Raw genomic sequence first — 18402 nt, 5'->3', positions numbered from 1 at the left:
GTGCTCAAGGTCTAAGACGTGCACAAAAGTATTTTAATCAGAAAACCCAAGAGTGCATTCATTCCAAATGCTCGGAGAGTTCTAAACTAGCAGGAAAAGATCACTCCCTTTAACAAATACTTGGATTTGAGCTCAGAAGCATCTCAAAAAAAAAAAAAAAAAACACGTTTTGATCGTAACACTTCAAAATGTTTTGTGGTTTCAGCAATCTCAGGTACACAATCTGTGAATAAATCCTTGTTTCTGTTAAATTTAATGAAACAATGAATGTTGTAAACACTGTAACCAACACAAGGGAAACACGGGAAAGAAAACAAACTGCACAACTGAACAGAACAGGACTAAAAACTAAAGTAACATGTGAATTCACCGAAAATGAAAATATGAAAACTAAGCAAACAATAAATAAAGGAAGAAAACATCAAGGTTACAACAAAACTTAAGTCTTACAGATTAGAACAATAAGAATCTGGCCCCAGTGTGAGAATATAGTGTTGCAATAAAAGATTAATTCATTTGAAGACCTTTTACTTGTCTTCACCGGGGGTGCCAAAAAGTGTGTGCCATCTTGTAATTAATTAAAAAGGATCATCTCCTGTACTCACATTCAGAGCTGCTGTTTCTTCCCTGCCACTCTAAAAACACTGACATCACTTGTTCCCTGCGGCACTTTAAATTGGCCTTAAATCTCAAGTAAACCCCATCCTCTACACATGGCAGTGCATTGATATACACCAAGATGGAGAGGCAGCGGTGATTTGTACACAAAGCTATAGGAAATGTTTTGCTGTGTGTTTTGTTTTAAAAATAATTACAAAAATGCTTTGAAAAAGGAACAAATTATATAACAAAATACTTTGCTGGTAAAAAAGGAGATACTGAGAATCTTCCTCTGGTGCTTGATCATTTCATTGATCACGCATAAAAAGAATGCCTAAGTGTTTAAAAAGGAAATGCAACTAGATCAACACAGCGGTTGGTCTACCAAATTCAAAATAATTTCCTTGTAGTTCTTCCCAGTAATGTCTGCAGACAATGCTAGTGCTGCACCAAGGTTAGAAGTGGAAAATGCAGCTATAATGAAAAGAACCGAGGGATGTCTATATTTTCCTTTTGCACCTGTCGCCCACACAGATCTGGGAACAACGGTCAGAATTTCATTGATCAAAAGTAGCAAAACTCAACCTTGAAATTTAGTAATATATTGTCTCTCTATGTTCACTGTTTGACCACTTATTTGAACAGCGTGAATCTTGAACATAAGTAGCTTCTTAGATAAATGGCTACTGAAATCTTAAGTTAAACTAGCATTCTAAAACACACTGGCATTAAAATTATTATGCAGTTCAAGTTTACTTCTTACAGTTTCTCTTTTCATGGAAGAAATTCTGTGGCGTATAGTCAAGTCACTGTACCCTATATTTTAAATGTTGGGCTGCACAAATTGACGAGGCACCTCTTGGACCCAACAAACTGTGTGATTGTTTTTGATCCGGCAACTAACTAAAATCAAATTCAAAAGTACTTTATTAATTCCAAAGTGAAACTAAATGTTGCTGTAAATCATATTAATTCAAATTATTCAAAGAGAGCAATGTCTATATCCACATGTAGAGCACAAACACAATTTGAGCAACGCCAAGTACATGGACCACAATAACAAATCGAAAAGCATCCCCAAAAATCGTTTGACTTTTTTCTAAGTAGGTTAAAGCGTCAAGTGTTCTCCAGTTATACAACTTTAATCAGCCAATCCGTCATTATTGTGCCTGCTATGCTGGTGATCAGATGGATGCCCTTGGTGGTTGCTGAGCAGATGGCATCCGTCTCTCGGTGCAAACAACATTCTACTTTTATTTTAAGAAGGCAAATCCACCAGAGAGAAGGAAAAAAATAAACTGGGGGACAGTCTAGATAGGATTGTGTAATCACTGGCACATGCTTTATTGGGCCTGCAATATTTAAGCAGCAACAACATGTCATTAATATTGCAGAAGAACAAACAGTGAGTCAGATGTGGATTCAGCCTGTGTGGCATCATAACTTTTGTTTGTTTATCACCATTTGTTGGTGCTGCAGTTGTTGAATTCACAATGGCAAAAATAAAGACTAACATTTTGACAGCTATGTATAGTGGTTATCTTTACAGGAGTTACTTGAGTCTCAGTCTGTACACAGGAGCTGCCTTAAAACTGAAACCAGGCAAAGATTCTTCCAAGACTTTTTCCTTTCTTAAATCTCTGCATTTAAAACTGAACTAATAATTCAGTAAACATACTGTACCTCAGGAAATACCAAACAAGCTGAGAAGACTAAAATATTATCCAATATATAGTTTGGAACTAAGTCCACGAAAGCATTAATTTATATAGTATATAATAAATATGCAATATGTCAATTTACCCATTTTAGGGAAGTAACAGATGGCATCTTTATCACTTTTGAACACAACAATCTTCAGGTAGCAAATTACTGATGCATGCTGTGAGATGCACTGTGAGGGTTACTTCATCTGCCTATTAAAGCAGCCCTAGCAATGTTTGTCCATTTCTAATCAAGACACATCTGCGAGGAAAGCAATTACCATGGAATCAGTTTGCTGGAATACGTTTCATACCGAGGTTCCTTTGGTGATCAGATCGACACATGCTTTATCACTGGCGAGGTTGATGCACCGATATTATAATCCTCATCAAACTTGGAAGGTAGCCATAAACTCATAGCTACCATGAGCTGTAAGGGGTAATATAGTACTGTGGAATGCATGTGATGTAGTAAAATAACACTGACAACAGCTGCAACCTCATAGTCTACAATGCGCAGAGTGAAGACATCGTATAACCCTCCAGTAAGAAATATGCTGAGCAGCAGATAATGTTAGCATGGTGAGGATAGCAAACAATAACATGGTGTCATATGTAGAGTAGCAGAGGTTGTGAATATACGGTGGAATTTTAATAAACACTACAATAAGAGAAAGAGAAAGAAACAGGTTGCTAGATTACAGTCCAAATAAAACACTTAGAACCTGAACTGAATTATTTTATGCCACAACTTGAGATTAGGGTGTGTGAAACCGTTATATTAGTAAAAATCACGCATAGGGCATTTGAAAAACCAGACAAAGAAAAAAAAAGCTATTTCTTTGGTTTGTGATCTGATAAAATTCAATTGGTTTGTCCATTGTCTTTTGCTTACAAGAGATTGATGTGCCAGGATAGCAGGTTTCCGAGCACAATACAGAGATTTCTTTCCCTGGTGATCCTCTGCAGTTCATTTTGAATATTCCAAGATATTCCCCGATCTAAAGGGATTTAATAAGTAAATTGTCATGTTCTGTGTTCTTTTTTTTATTTTTAAGTGGATCCAAATGCAGAGAGGTGGAGGCAGCAGGTGGTTTAATAAAAAAAATAAAATGATGAAACTTCCAAAAGCCAGAGTCGAACAAAAGACACAGGGAGAATAATGGGGAAGACACTAGCAAGGAGTGACTGTGAAAATGGTGCTAAAGAACTGGGAGGTTGAAAGCCGAAACAATGGACCTGGGCAGAATGCAGGTGTGAGGTGAAAGAGAAATGCTGTCTGCATCTGGATCTATCGCCCAGATATTCCGGGAAAACGTCCTAAAGAAGAGGCCAAAGACGGCAAGCAAAAATCTGCGATTTAGCGTATCATATTGCAAACAAGTGAAAGACTACATATGTTAATATAGAATTATCAAATCATAATAATTGTGTTTTGCTGATTTCTTTGGACTCAATTAGTATGCATAGTTACTTTGGTTTGCTGTTAATTTTAACATGCTTTGCTCTCAGCAGGCCTGTGTTTTCAGCAAAAAACACACAAGTGGTGATACCAATACAGATATACACACTGCCTTGGTTTAATGATGTCATTGCTTCTCAGCTGTCTGAGGTGTAAGTAGACTAGTGCACAGCATTAAGGTGTAACATAATCACAGTCTTTGTCACAGTTTTGTTTGCAGCTCCTTGCAGGTTGGGGAATTACAAATCACCTGATTCATGGGTGTTAGAGGTTGGATACAAATTAGTAAGCTCATAACACAATGTGAATTAATCAAAGTATCATATAAAGTTTTCTGCCTTGTTTACATTGAAATACTGTTATATGTTTGTGTAATTTTCTCCGCTCTACTTACTATGTTTGCACTTTCTATTAAATTAGCATTTTGCTGATATTTTTGTTTACTTTTTGTTTTATGTTCAGTGTCTTTGAGACTCAAAAAAAAAAAACTGAGAAGCAGTCCAGCCTACTTCCAACGAAGTGAATGTGCAACCAGAAAAGGAGAAAAATATATATATATTTTTTGTGCACTCATTCAGCGAGGCAAAACGGTATCTGCTGATTAATTTTTTATACCAGGCTTTTCCGGGTTCTCACTTTGTTCATTTTGTTGTTTATTTTTGAGACAGGAAAAGGAAGTGCCTAGACCTAGCCGTGTTAATATGTTATTTTTTTTTTGTTTTTTTTGTCCTTCTGCCTGTTCACTGTGGTAGTTTCAATTATGCATGTGGTTCTTATCAGTGAATGTTTGACTGTGCAGAAAGCACTCATCGACTGTGGAGACATGGTTCGAGGTTTGGGAGCACACAGCTGCTGACTGTGTGTAACATGTTCACGGTACGGTCCACAAGTTGGAAAGTAAAAACTGTTTGCGTTCGCATCCGAGATTTATTAATCATCCTATCAGGATACTATAAACGTTTGAGGAGAATATTAAAGTGTTCGACTAATGCAGCAGAACTCTCAGCATTTGGGATCTGAAGTTTGCTTTTGTTGGTCTTGAAGGCATGGATGTAAATGTACTAGTATGTGAATATCGTGGGGAAGTCATGAGCTGGTGCTTTAAAATATGATTATTGTCACAGTTGAAGATGTGCAAAGTTAGAAGGTCCAATTCATATAGTGGCCATGTTTATCAGTCAACATGAAGTGGTGACACCATGGCCTTAGTATTCATGAATAGTTCACTGTAAAAACAAAGGTCCTTTCCTTCTATAGCACTTCAGTGTACTATGCAACAAGGAGGATGGACAAAGCAAGTCATGCTGGAGTATTTATGTTCAATTAGTTTGGATGTTAGGCACCAGCAACTTTATTTTTTAAATAAATAAAAAATCAACTCCACTGAGGGGACCCCTTGGTGGCTTTGGGGCCCTAAGTGGCTGCTTAGTTTGCTTATGCCTTGGGCCGGCCCTGGTGATGTGGGGGAAAAAGTTCCAGAGAAGAGGGGCCTGTTGACTGAAAACTCAAAAGCCCATGTTAGCCAGGCGCACAGATGGCGAGAGGAGGGGTGGTCATTCTTAGAGTGTGTGAGGGAATGTCCATGCACTGAAGATCAGAGAGATATGGAGGTACAAGGTTATGGAAATTTTACAAATTAAGCAGAAGAATCTTGAAATCAAATCAGAATTTTGCCAGCGAAGTTGCTCGAGTACCGGCGTAATATAATCAACAAAATCAGTGCTGGTAATTACCTGGACTGCTGTGAGGCTGTGATCTTCTTTTTACAATAGTAGATGGTTTAGAAAGTGACCTAAACTTGTAGTTTGGGGAAAAAAATGAGAGATTAGAAAATTGACACCACAGAGAGAATTTATTGCCCCCGAATTACACTGTTTTCGTCTCTGTTCCGCTGCGCTCTGCTCAATCACTGAATGGACTCTGCAGTAAACAAGCACTCAAGAGTCAATGAGAGCATTTACACTTCCTCTGCAGGATACGGAACAGCTTTGCATCGGCATCCATCAAAACTAGAACCAATTCTATTTTTTGCCAGATGTCCGATACGCAAGTGTGAAATCGACTTTCAAAGAACACACCGCTCCAACAGGAAAAGCATTATCCAGCGCAACATCCATATTTTCAAAGTAATTCACCAAGATTCACTACATTTGCTAAAAAAAAAAAAAAAAAAAGAAAAAAATAGCTATAAAGACTGCATCTGTCAGTCAAGGCAGTCAAGGCAGACGCAGTGAGAAAGCAATGGGCAGAAAAAAATATTTTGGAAGTTGAAAACTACAGCTTTTTATATAAAACCACTTATTCTTTTCCATAACTAATTGATCTTATATTTGGCTCTAGTTTGACACTGTTGAACTTCAGAAAATTAACAAACAACCTGAACTTAGTTTTTTACCTTGGACACCCAGCAGTACTTTTTACATAAGTAGTGCTGGGTGTCGTCCTCCATGTTTAACGTATGATGCATTTTTTTTTTTTTTTTTTTACTGGCCAAGGTGTACAACACAGAAAGCAAACAGAGGCCCTGAGGAACACCAATGACAGCTGATTGAGTTATCATTGTGTTTTTACAGTACATTCACTTGTACTGTACAGTACCATCTGAGGGGTTCCATTTAATCCAGGCATGTCAAAAAGCCTATTAGTACCAATTGATTGTAATTTCCTTAGAGGAATATAATCATATATTGTATCAAAGGCAAAATTCTGGTCAAGAGGCACATTATTAAAAATACAAAGTTTAGACTCAAGTGCTCTCAGCAAACAATTTCTGACTTGTAAACTGTGTAGAGGCAACAAAAAAAATCTGTGTTCGACAACCAGATTTCTTCGTGTTGAAATCATAAAAACACTTGAGATGATCAAGATCCCGATTAGAAGGTTTATATGTCTTAGAAAACCCAAGATATTTCTGTTATTGTATTGAATTGTCCTTCACAAAAACACATCATGCTCCCCAGAAGCAAATCTATAAATGTTTGAGATTATTCAAACATCAAAGCTCAGTATGCACCAATACTATCACTCCTGTGGATCTTAGCTTTGCTTTTAAAGACACTGTGTAAATGAATGTGGATTGTAACAAAATATGCAACGCTGTGTGACGCATAATGGTGGGGAGATCACAAGTTGGTGTTTTAGAATAAATCTCAATATTTTCAGAGAGAACTCGGGTTACAAAAACTTGTTGGGGAGGGGGGCATGTTTATGTGTGAGCACATGATGTCGAAGTGGTGTACATGATGTTGTTATCGCAAGTTTGATGCAGAAAGGAGGGCCCTTTTCCTCCCGAAGCGTTGCGATGTTTTATTTAGCAAGGGTGCCACAGACGTGTTTAACTTAACAACGGCATCAAAAATCTCTGCTTCTTTTCTTTCTTTTTTTTATGTTGCCTCCCCGGTGACAGAGGTGCTGGGAAAATGACTGTCATGTGATTTGTTTTTCTCAATAAGCCGCTAACAGCTTAGCGGTGCCTGTTGTGCTGAGCACTCCACCTGAGAGCAAACTCAAAGGAAGGGACAATGTTTTAGAAAATGCAATGTCCCTTGACATAATCCAAGGTAACAGATGATTGATTTAGGTTTAATCATGCTAACACTTTGGTATAATTGTTAAGAAGATTGCAGAGGACGCTGCACAACGTAATTATGTTTCTGTGCTATAATTCAATTTCTGAAAACTTATTGGGATCTAATGAGAATTACAGCACTGAATGTGATCATTAACCCCAACATCCAGTATATTATCTGATCTGCTTTTGATAGCCCCCTCAAAACAGATAATCCAACGTTGATAGCTGAAACAAGCCATTTATTCCATGATTAAAGACAATTAGGCAATCTGTTATAGCTTGATCAAACCTGATGGAAGAGAAAACAAACGAGCCCGAGTCGCGAGTGACTATGTTTGCAGATACAGTCCTGACCAAACGCAAAATCCCCGTAATTGAACCTGGGGTTAAAGAAAAAGGAATCAATTTCTAATCATGAATTGCCGTATCCCCTGTGTTCGAGCCGGCATCAGACTTATTTATCAAAATTTACCCCCGCCATGGAGGGCACGGCTCCGTCTTAAATTAAACTTGTAAATATTTGTCACTCTCAGCCCTTTGAACGTCGTGGCAGTGCTGCCAAGAAAGATGTATGACATCCAATAGATATGAGCCCATTTTTCTAGGATCCATTACAAATACACCCAATTGTGAAAAATAACATAAAACCCCTTAAGTATTTGGTATGTTGATGCATGACCTTTACTTCAAAGCTACACCAGCTCCCTTCTTCTTCTATTCAATCAGAATAATTTTCTGATTAAATGAATTTGATCCCTTGTGGCATATGCCATTTTAATTATGTGTCTTTTTAATGCCTTTAAAACTTGTTCACTTCTTTTAATGCAAATTTTCCCTTTTGATAGGAGTGTCATTAAAAGTAAGCGTAAATATACCTTCTAATCTGACCAATTTTCTTCAATGCAAGCTAATTAAAAGTCAACCTACTCTTTCTACTCTGACTCAGTGCCTTAATGTGTTTTAAATATGATAAATTCAATAACAGATCCACTTCATGCCTAATTATATAGAAAGGCATTCATAACCAGACATTTACATAAACTGTTTAAAGAGGCACCCAATTCTTACATTTACATTCAGTAAACGTAGGGTTACCAATATATGTGCGTTTGCCTAGTGTCAAATAGTTCTGCTCACATTCATTTTCTTAGCATTTTTAAGATTTGCCTTCTAAACTGCATGAAGTGGATCATTGAGGTATCATTCAATGGTTGTCTCACAACAGATCCCCCAAAATTTAGCCCATTCCTTCTGATAGAACAGGGGTGTCAAAGTCAAATGGACGGAGGGCCAAATAAAAAATTTAGCTACAAGCCGAGGGCCTGACTGATCGAATGTTCATTGAGATTTTTTTAAATGACGCATTTGGTCTAGTGCAGCGGACCGGCCCAAGCCTTCGTAAATTTCCTGCGGACGAAGTGCGCAGCGTTGTGAGGATCGAGCGGGGGTGGGGGGGTGCGCGTTGTGAGGATCGACCGGGTGCATCTCGCATTTTTTCAGACGGGGTGCCGGCTTGCTGCGGGCCGGTTCTAATAATAAATCAAGATCATCCCAGGGGCCGTAGAAAATCTTCTCGCGGGCCGGATGTGGCCCGCGGGCCTTGACTCTGACATATGTGTGATAGAATGAGCTAAATTCCATCAGAATTTAGATTTAGATCTATCAGAAAACACTTTTTGGCTGCATTCAATCTGTAACAGTAACCACTAGCAATCTATCAGGCTACTCCTGCAAAAGTGCCGTTGATGAAGGGGTAACAAATGGAAGTGGGAAGGAACAAGAGTTAGTTCAGCCCTGATTAGCAGAAAAAGGCGTCCTATCTTACTCTTATCAGTATCAACAGAAAACTTGTAAAGATCCATGAAAGCTGCACAGGTATGGGTTGAGAGAAATTGTCTGAAGTGCAATAACCAGGCTATATTTTGTAAATTCCCATTTTTCAGAGCAAATGCATTGCCCTCTAACATCTACAGTACCATTGTTCTTTTTTTTTCTGCAGGACTCATCTATTTAGCACTACTTTAGTAACTGCAGTGTGAAGGTTCCCTAACAGCAGCAGCACTTTCAGATAAACTTGTCATTTCAATCAACCCCACAGCTGTGGTTTTCAAACTTTATCCCAGTAACGAAGTGAAATAGGTCAGCTGGTATTTTAAGATTAATTCAATTTTCTAATCTCACCCTTTTATTTTAAAAATGGAAGTTTATTCCCTTTATTTGCTCTATTTCCTGAAATTGACTATTTTTCAAAACTAATTAATCAACTTCTCTGAATTTCAGTTATTTAAAGTGAGACGAAAACTTCAGAAACTAACATTCCACAATAAAACTTCAATAAAAACAACCCGTGTTCCTTTCAGTACACTTGACATTTAAGTACCAAGGCCAATATTAGCACTTCCTACATAATGTCAGTTGCACAGTAATGTCTGTCTCTGATATGACTTTTAAATGTTTGTGCTTCTTACCATGAGTGACGAGGCAGAGACCCAGAAGCGGAAGATACATAAATACTCCCAAAGATGGGGTTAATTAAACAATTCTGAGGTCACAAGCGGGTAATCAGTCAGCCGTGGAAACTTACAGACAGGGAGGATCCAGAAATACTTCAGACTGTCAATATCTCCAAACTAATAAGGTTGGCAGTGCTAGGACCAAGAGATTTCTTTCTTGTAGATGAATAGAGAGGAAGTTGAGATGTGGATGTCTAAGAAATGCTACAGAATATGACTTCCCTTCATTAAACCCACATGCCACCAATTATAATCTCTTTTTTTTAAGTGACTTGTTTAAGCTTTTTTGATCGACAGTGGTTTTAGCCTTTGAAATCTCCTATTGATGTGATTGTTTACGTTAGCCCAGTGAAGTTTGCTGTTCTATAGATGCTCTTGCTTCTTTTGTGACCTCCTAGCTTACTGGAAAAAATTCAGTAATCCAGCCACTCCATGGAAGGCGTAATCACTTCCATGTTTTCTTTACTCTGTACATTGGACCCCAAAAGTCCTTCGAATAGCCCTGTATCCCCTGTTATGTTTTCTTTTTCTTTTCTTCTTATATTCCTTTAGTTCAGGGCATGATGCTTGCTTTCTGACATTATCAGAAAGGCCCTATTTAAGATATTTCAATCAGTTTTGTTGTCTGGGAAATATTTTCCCAAATGTCTGGTTAAGTTATTTGCTCATTTCAGAAGCAGGTAGTTTTATTTTCACATGTTGTTCTGAAATGCTTTTTCACTAATAACTCAAATCAGGATGCATAAAAACTGCATAAAGTTCTTAGTCATATAGGCCATTTATAATTTGGCCAATCTCACTTCAGATTTTTGACGACTTAAGACCAAGCCAAGATTTATATGGAGTTTCCGATTGGTTGTACTGATCCACGTCGCATTTAATCAACCTGAGTGAATTCCACATGAAAAGCCCTTTGTGAGTCCAGACCAGCTTAGCATTGCTTTGAAGCAAAATCCATATGTAGCCCACATATGTTGTCTGGGACCAAATATCTATCCATTTATACATTTTCTACAGCCTCCAGGAGCCTGCACTGACACCAGGGGCTGATGTGTCTCTCCACGAGTAAATCACCAAGAGGCAGAATACACTCTGGACTAGTCAGCAGTCCTTCAGGTTCCCACAATCACAAAGAACAAACAACCCTGCTCACATACAGCTAAGATAAATTAAAAGTGACAAAATATTATAGTTATTTGTGCATCAAGCTAGATGTTAGAATGGTTGCTGTGACACAAAATAGTTTTTAAAAATGGAGCAGACACGTTTGTGACTTTCTTCTGAGACTTTCTTCATTTGAAAACCCAATTAGCCTAGTTACATCACTCTGTCCCTATGTCACAAAAAAAAACAAAAAACATTGAATTGGCCCGATTAGCTGGCATGAATATGCAATTTACAGGTTAGGGATCATTAGCCCGAAAAAAGAAGGGTTCTATGCAGCTCTTATCGGAAATGTTTATGATCCAGTTACAAGGTTTTTCCCCTGACAACCTTTCAGTCATATAATTGCCTATAGTGCAGAGTGTTTTTAGTGGCTTTCAACACTGTTGAGGATGTTGCTTTTATATAAAAGACTGGAATGCTAATGTCGCTATTATTTCTAGCGACATTAGCATTGTCGATCACAAATGTGTGGAGAAAAAAGAAACAGACCTACAATGTTTAAAAGAAAACAGATATCTGCCTTTCTGTTAAAAAGTTTTTAAGAGCCCGTGCTAAAATCCACAACACTGAAAGTATATATTTTTAAAAGTTTTCTTTTCTCATCTGTCTCGGTTTGCCATGGCTCTTTTTTCCCCATTCAGGTTCAAATGTAACCTGATGAAGTGAACAATTGAGGTAACCTGTAATCAGAAAACACCAGCTGTAACCGTTTTGGGAGAATCGTGACCTGCTTTGGTCATGCACAGAATATTCTTTGCAATTTTAGTGTTGTTTATATCGCAGTATGAGTAATTTAGTTTTCTCCAATAACAAAGGGAAAAAATATCAGGTCAAAAAATATCCAAAGTAATTCTGATGAGGCCTAAAATTAGGGGGTTGAGAGGCTCAGAAGAAAGTTTAGACCAATTTCATTTGATGTGTTATGTATAATTTGTAAGATAACTAAAGGTTTTTTTTTAATATGTATTTTATAGTTTTTAGGAACTGTAAATGTTCTAGACAAAGTGCATTCACACCAATCCTGGTTAATCCACTTTAATCAAAGTCTAGTCCGTTAACCTAGAACTTCCGGTTTGTTTGTGGAGGTGTGAATATGTCATCAAACTCTGAGGGGGAACAAAACAGCAAACTCTGGTCTGACTAAAAACCTTAGGTCTCTGTTTGGTTAAAGTGATCTCCGATACAGTTTGAATAGACAGTGCCAACCCGGCCCGGAGACTGTTCTAAAAGCAGGAAGTGGACTATAACGCAGGGAATTTTGGGTAAATACATCCAAAACAAATGTGAGTATCTAGTGATAGTGGGAGAAAAAAAAAAAAAAAAGAAATCCTACAACCGCTAAAATCTTACAGCATGAAGGAAGTTTTGCTCAACGTCTTCTTCAGAGGTTTGCCGTTTGATGTTTCAGACATCTTCCAGACATTTTCTATTAACGTTTGTCACTACAAAAACTGCAATTATTATTAAGTTGGTTTCCATTTCCATCATGTAAAAGACATAAATGAAAGGCATCTGTTACAGTAAACAGGTTTCTATTTTACTAAATAGTGTGCCACCATTTCTCTGCCGCAAAAGCATCAATAGCCAGGATGCATCATTAATTGTTGCTTGATAAGATTCTAGCTCTGCAGCAGATGTCTTCTCATTAGTTACCAATAGTGCCCGTCTCTTGTTTTTTTGGCTGACATGAATTTATTCATATTACTAAAGTCCAGATATCAATGGCTTTTTGAAGGTCCTTGTGAAGCCAACATCCTCAGACAGTTTCACGCTATAGGAAACAACCTGCTTAAAGTTGAGCTGAGTGGAACTCAACCATTAGCTTATGAAAACAGCTTGTGCTGACATGCCAAAAATTTGTATTTTTTTTAATGGTGCTTTAAACTAAAACATACAAACAGCGTCTGTGGCCACTGGCTTCCATATGCTGCCTAGCTGAGTTCAATGTTCTCTGCCTTTGCACTCGGTCTCTGATGATTCACGTTGCAAAGTACAACGGCTTCTCAAGAGCTCTTTATAATTTCTGTAATTTACAGTGCAGGTCCGATGCAGGTTCACACACTTGGTGTCTCTCTTTTCCTGCAGGAGTATTACAGCGGATGATTCGGGGAATAAAGGGAATACTAACAGTGTGCTCAGGTCAGAAAGAAGCCAGAGAGTGCTTTTGTGGGTTTCCTCATAATTATTTCTTCACCTTGTTAGCTTTAACACGTGGACGAAGCTCTGTTAGCAAGACTGCTCTGCTCTGATCAATGTATACGGATAGCTGAGGAGGAAGCCAAGCATGGCGGCTGGAGCGAAACAGGGAGAAAGAGTGAGTGCCGAGTTACTTTTTGGGTATTTCACCCATCATAGGAATGTGAAATAATTGGCATGGGGTACGATGGACGCTACAATTTCAGCTGCTCAACACCCCACCTTGCTAGATTTCTCACAGCATCTGAGAGGGATAAGGATCACTTTGTCACTAAGCAATTGTGACAACTGTTTCTATTTACAATCATCAATTAGACTCAGATGTAACATTGAAATTTGGGATTTCATTGCATTTTTATAGCAAATGAAGATGGCATCGTTACCTGATTTTGCCGCAAACAAATGGCACTAAACTTTTTCTGACTCGCCACATTATAAAGAAAAAAAAAATGAGTTTCTTATGTTGTATTTAGAAAAATAAGTGTAATTTCTTGGATGGCTATGTTTGGGTGGGATCTCAATAGAATATCAAGTTTAATCAAGACCTTTTGATGATTATTTCAGACTTTATACCATCTGGAATTATGTTTTATTTATCTACATCGCACCACAAATTCACAAGAAATTTATTTAAGAAAATGAACTTTACACGTTATAGAAATAAAAAATAAATCAGAGTTACTTGGTAAAATCAGAGGCAGATTGGGATTTGTGAAGCAAATTCCTGAAAGTACAGTTGAATTCAATTCATAGTGCAGGTGGGTCCAAGGGGAAGCCCAGACATTCCTTCAGGCACAGCTTTCTAAGGTCTTTTCCATGAGCAAATTCTTTGAAAACATAAACACTAAACAGTAATGGTTTACACAAATATAAAGAGTTGTGTGGAAAAGTTAGAATGACTAATATAATCAATACTACTGACATAACTGTGATACGGGAAACATGTCAGGAGTATTAAATAAACACAGTGATGAAAAAGTAAAATGAGACCAAGAAGTAGCTACAAACTACTTAAAGGAAATCATGCACATATATCCACAGGCAAAAACAAATACAGAAATTAATGAGCTATCCTAGCACGTCTCAGGCTCAGTTGAAGAGCGCCTAGCTGCTGTCAGAGATTCATTAATGGAAGGTGTCAACTTCATGGAAGGCTTTCTGACACAGGTGTAATGGTTACTGAGTGCGCTGCGTGCACGGCTCGTAAAACACATCAAATCCGTGCAGCACACCTTTCCACTCGCTGCTCATGTGAAAACGCCATAAATCTGAGCGGTAAAGGTCATGGTTCATCACATAGCCCACCCACCTTTCCCCTGCTCCGCTACAAACACTCCCCACCACGATTCTTTATTGTCTTTTCTCTTTGACTGCCTGCTGCATCTCATTAGAGCTTCTTCTAGATGATCATGTGCAGCGTCACACACCTAACCTTTAAGGTTTGTTTCGTCTCTTTTTTTCCCTCCCCACACAAACTATTCATTCCTCATCATGTTTGGGCCGTGAAACATCATTAATTTGACTACAATCCCATGAATGTGGCATTTTCAGCCTGGTTTTAATTCACGGCTGCTTCCTCCTTTCTCCCACGTGGATCCGAGGCCCCCGAGGTGTGGAGGGAGCGATGCTAATCACGATAAGTGATTTGAGCCCACTCATGCATTTCCTCGAGGTAAGCCTCTTTGATGTCCTTTGCTTCGGCTGCCTCCCTACTTATGTTCTGCTACGCTTGCATTCTCATAAAGACACCACTTACTGGTCTAATAATGCTGCTTTCACTTTCAGGGGGATCGGAGACTCTTTTTTTTTTCTGCAGTAATTGGTATTTTACGGAGAATTGGATTGTATTAGGGAAAAGCCACTTGATCTAAACTCGAGATGTGGGTTTAAACTTGGGGTTTTAGACGGCCCCAGAGTAGCTGTGGGAACAGAAGAGGATGGGGACGAATGAGAGCATCAGCCACCAGGTGGCCATGCTAATGGTTACTTAGTTTCCTCTTCCTAAAGTCCCCTGTTCCCTTCGTTTATGAAGCTCAGTTTCAAGAAGACGCTGGAGGGCATCCGTTTGATGTGTTAAAGGTGGATGGTTGGAGACTGCTGACTTTGCACAGTACTCTAAAGACGGAGTATGTGTGAAAGAGGAAAGGATGGTGAGGAGTGAAAGCACTACCTCTCTCTTTCTTGGAAACTGGCCAAGTCGAGGCCTTAAATGATGCAGCTGTGCTAGGTGCCAGAGTTTTTAAGCCTACTTGCTCTACATTTACAGTCCCAGTGAAAAGTTTCCATACATGCTTCATGGGTATGCATGTCACATTAATTTGGGGCTCTGAGTAATGCACTTGAACCATTTTCTTTTGATGGTGAAATGATAAAAGACAGATATTTGATTTTAAAACCAAGAATTAGTTACACAAGCTGAATTTACGGTACATTTTCTGTAACTCATACAGGATCAGAATTACACCAACATTATTAATATCACTAAATTTTTTTTTGGAACCGCATATACTTGCAGGATTTTGGACGGCTTTTGCCTCACGTCAGCAATCTGGGCAGACTGGGCGAGAAGCCAGGTACAGCCTAGAAAGGTTGTGAGTCCATCACAGGGCAACACAACAAAAAAATATATATAAATATATATATGTTTGTACTAATACATTCCTAATGGAAATTTAAAGTAACTACTAAATATGAAAGTCATCTTTATGGACACTGAAGGAAGCCCAGGCACCTTCACAGAACTAAGGCATTCAAGATGAAAAGGAAGCAAGCTTCACTCAGTAAGAGCCCAGGCTACATGTTTAAAGCAGAACCTATGTCCTTCAAGAGAACAGTGAGAACTGTTCCATTGTACATGGATGGAATGAGATGCAAGGCAGGCGGTCAGACAGACAGACTAATGGATACATAGTTATGTGCTTATTTTTCTTGGTTTTTCTTTCACTCCATAGCAACATTAGTTTAAGTCAGATCATAAATATCTGGACACAATTATGTGCTCCACTGGGTCAATGAACCAAACTATCCCTCAAAAGTGGTTTTGTAAAACCACTATGAAAACATGAAAATCCCATTTTTCTTTTAAACCATGAAATGTTGTTGTTTTCACATGTGAACAATTATCAGGTTTCAGATGTATTTATGTTTCATAACACAGGATGAATATGTGGTCATGCGTGCACATGCTTTAGCTTTTACCAGCACAATGTCTCTGGATTAGTTTTGGTTTGAAGGACACGGCTCCATATTAAAATAAACTTGCAGCTATGAATCAAGACATCCAAGATGAATATATTTGACAGAAGAGGGAGGATTTATTTATTCCTGTATGAAACTATTCACAACCAGAAATAAATGTAAACAGAGCAGGGCAACGATATATAGGCCTGAGCAAAATGCATATTTGTCTCCAACCAGGCCCGGACACAGTGGCGGTTTCTGATACGGGCAACCGCCCTGGGCATGAGACCCACCTGAGACTCAGTTATTTTTGCCCTCAGTTTCCATGGTGGGCCCCATGAATGCAGTCTTCAGAAATCCATCATTTATGTCCATGATATGTGTAGACATACTTTTACTTTCACCAGCACTGTGTGTATCTGGCTATCCTGTCGGAGGGAGGAGCCCCTCGGCCCTTCTGTGTCACCGCAGGCACTGACAGGTATCATGTGGAGCAAAGCGAGCCTGCCTCAAATTGGCCTCCCCTCACCAGGCACCACACATAGCAGAAGCCAAGTTTTCCGCATATTTTTATACATATAAAACCACGAGATAGCGCTGGAACAGTATGCGGCATTTGTCTGCTGGTCCTCTAATAATGGACGGATCCTGATACGTCCCTCACTTTTTGCTACATTTTCAACTTTTGTTCTGTTGTCAGCGGTGCGGTGTGTGTTGGAACGCACTAAAGCGTGTTTGTCAGTATATGAGCGGGGGATGTCTGGTATACTGTGTGTGCGTGCGCGTTTGTCTGAAAAGAGCCCGAGGCACGATGAGCCATCAAGTTAAGAGTACAGCGCAACTCTGGGCAGTCAAATCAGTCAATATTTTAGCTGCCAGTAGGAGTGACTCACACAGGTTTTACTTTCTAGACATTATATTTTAAGGAGGAGAAAGAGCTGCTGTATTCAATCAATAAGGTGCCATGATTATTTTGCAAGCACTGCTGCGAAAGCTCATTTTTGAATGATAGGGTTGAGATTTATTTTACTGAGCAAATAAGAGAAAGCTCCCTATTAGCGACTCTTGAAATATATTAAAATGTAAAGTAACAATTAAGTAAATAAGACAACGACCTTCGGGAAAGAAAAAACTGCAATCTCCGGACTTTTGAGCATACCTGAGTTTAAGCCGAAAGAAAAAACAAGTGCACAAATATTGTATGCAAGCAGCAGGTGTCCCTAATATAACTGGATATTTATACAAACTTTTTAAATAAATATGCACCGCTAACATACAAATGCATGTGTATATGCTTTTTTAGAGGTTTTTTGTTTTTTTTTCATTTACAAATCTGCTGGTTATTGGTGTTGACAACAGCCTCTCCATGTGAGAAAATAGCCTCGCTGAAGTGGAACGTTAATGGCTGTGTTTAGTGCTAAGGAAATAATTGCACGGCCTTGAAATTTAAGTGTTTTTCTCGTCCTCTGAATGTATTGTTACAAAAAGTTCCTGCTTTGACATTTCCGCAATCATGAAATGGAAATTCCAAAAATAAACATTGTTATTATGAAAGACAGCTATGTCAGATGAAAGACATCCTTTCACATTTCTCCTATAAATAATAGCTACATTTACTGTCAGATTTAGACTCTTACAATGGAAGTAATTCGTCTTTTGAGGTGAGAGGCAGCTTGGTTCTGACAGGATATCAAACTATGCACCTGAGGCTAATACCCAACTGTTTTTTAACCTTTCAGCGAGCTGAACAGAGATGGGTTTGATTTTAGATTCGACAGCCGCCATTCACACAATGATTTTGTTTCCCTTAAAATGTCGACTCGTATATTGGTATCCTCGTTTTTTTGAAAGTATTTTCTCACCAAAAGAAGGGAGAAGAAACCAAGAAGTTATTCAATGGTTTCTTCTTTTTATTCTACAGACTTTAAAGAGAGCTTGATTTTTTTTAAACTGACTCTGTCGGATGTTGCCTGGTGATTGAACAATTTATATTTTCTTGTGAGAGACTTG

General features: G+C 38.5%; 1 long non-coding RNA gene across 2 annotated transcripts in view; it reads right to left on the bottom strand.

Annotated features, from left to right (window-relative positions):
- Positions 1-18402, bottom strand: part of LOC122820114 — a 146074-nt gene that overhangs the window by 83529 nt on the left and 44143 nt on the right. Inside the window, exons 4-5 of one of the 2 annotated variants that reach the window (XR_006368731.1) lie at positions 5499-5557; positions 5175-5352 (exon numbers count right to left, since the gene is read on the bottom strand). The exons of the other annotated variant lie outside the window; for it this stretch is intronic. This is a non-coding gene — a long non-coding RNA (uncharacterized LOC122820114). Of the gene's footprint in view, positions 1-5174; positions 5353-5498; positions 5558-18402 lie in introns of those variants that run through there. 2 annotated transcript variants of the gene reach the window in all.

This window comes from Gambusia affinis, linkage group LG18 (assembly GCF_019740435.1).
Source record: "Gambusia affinis linkage group LG18, SWU_Gaff_1.0, whole genome shotgun sequence".
In the NCBI taxonomy this organism is placed as follows: domain Eukaryota; kingdom Metazoa; phylum Chordata; class Actinopteri; order Cyprinodontiformes; family Poeciliidae; genus Gambusia; species Gambusia affinis.
Note: the sequence above shows the minus strand (reverse complement) of the source record. Positions and strands in the feature narration are given on the sequence as shown.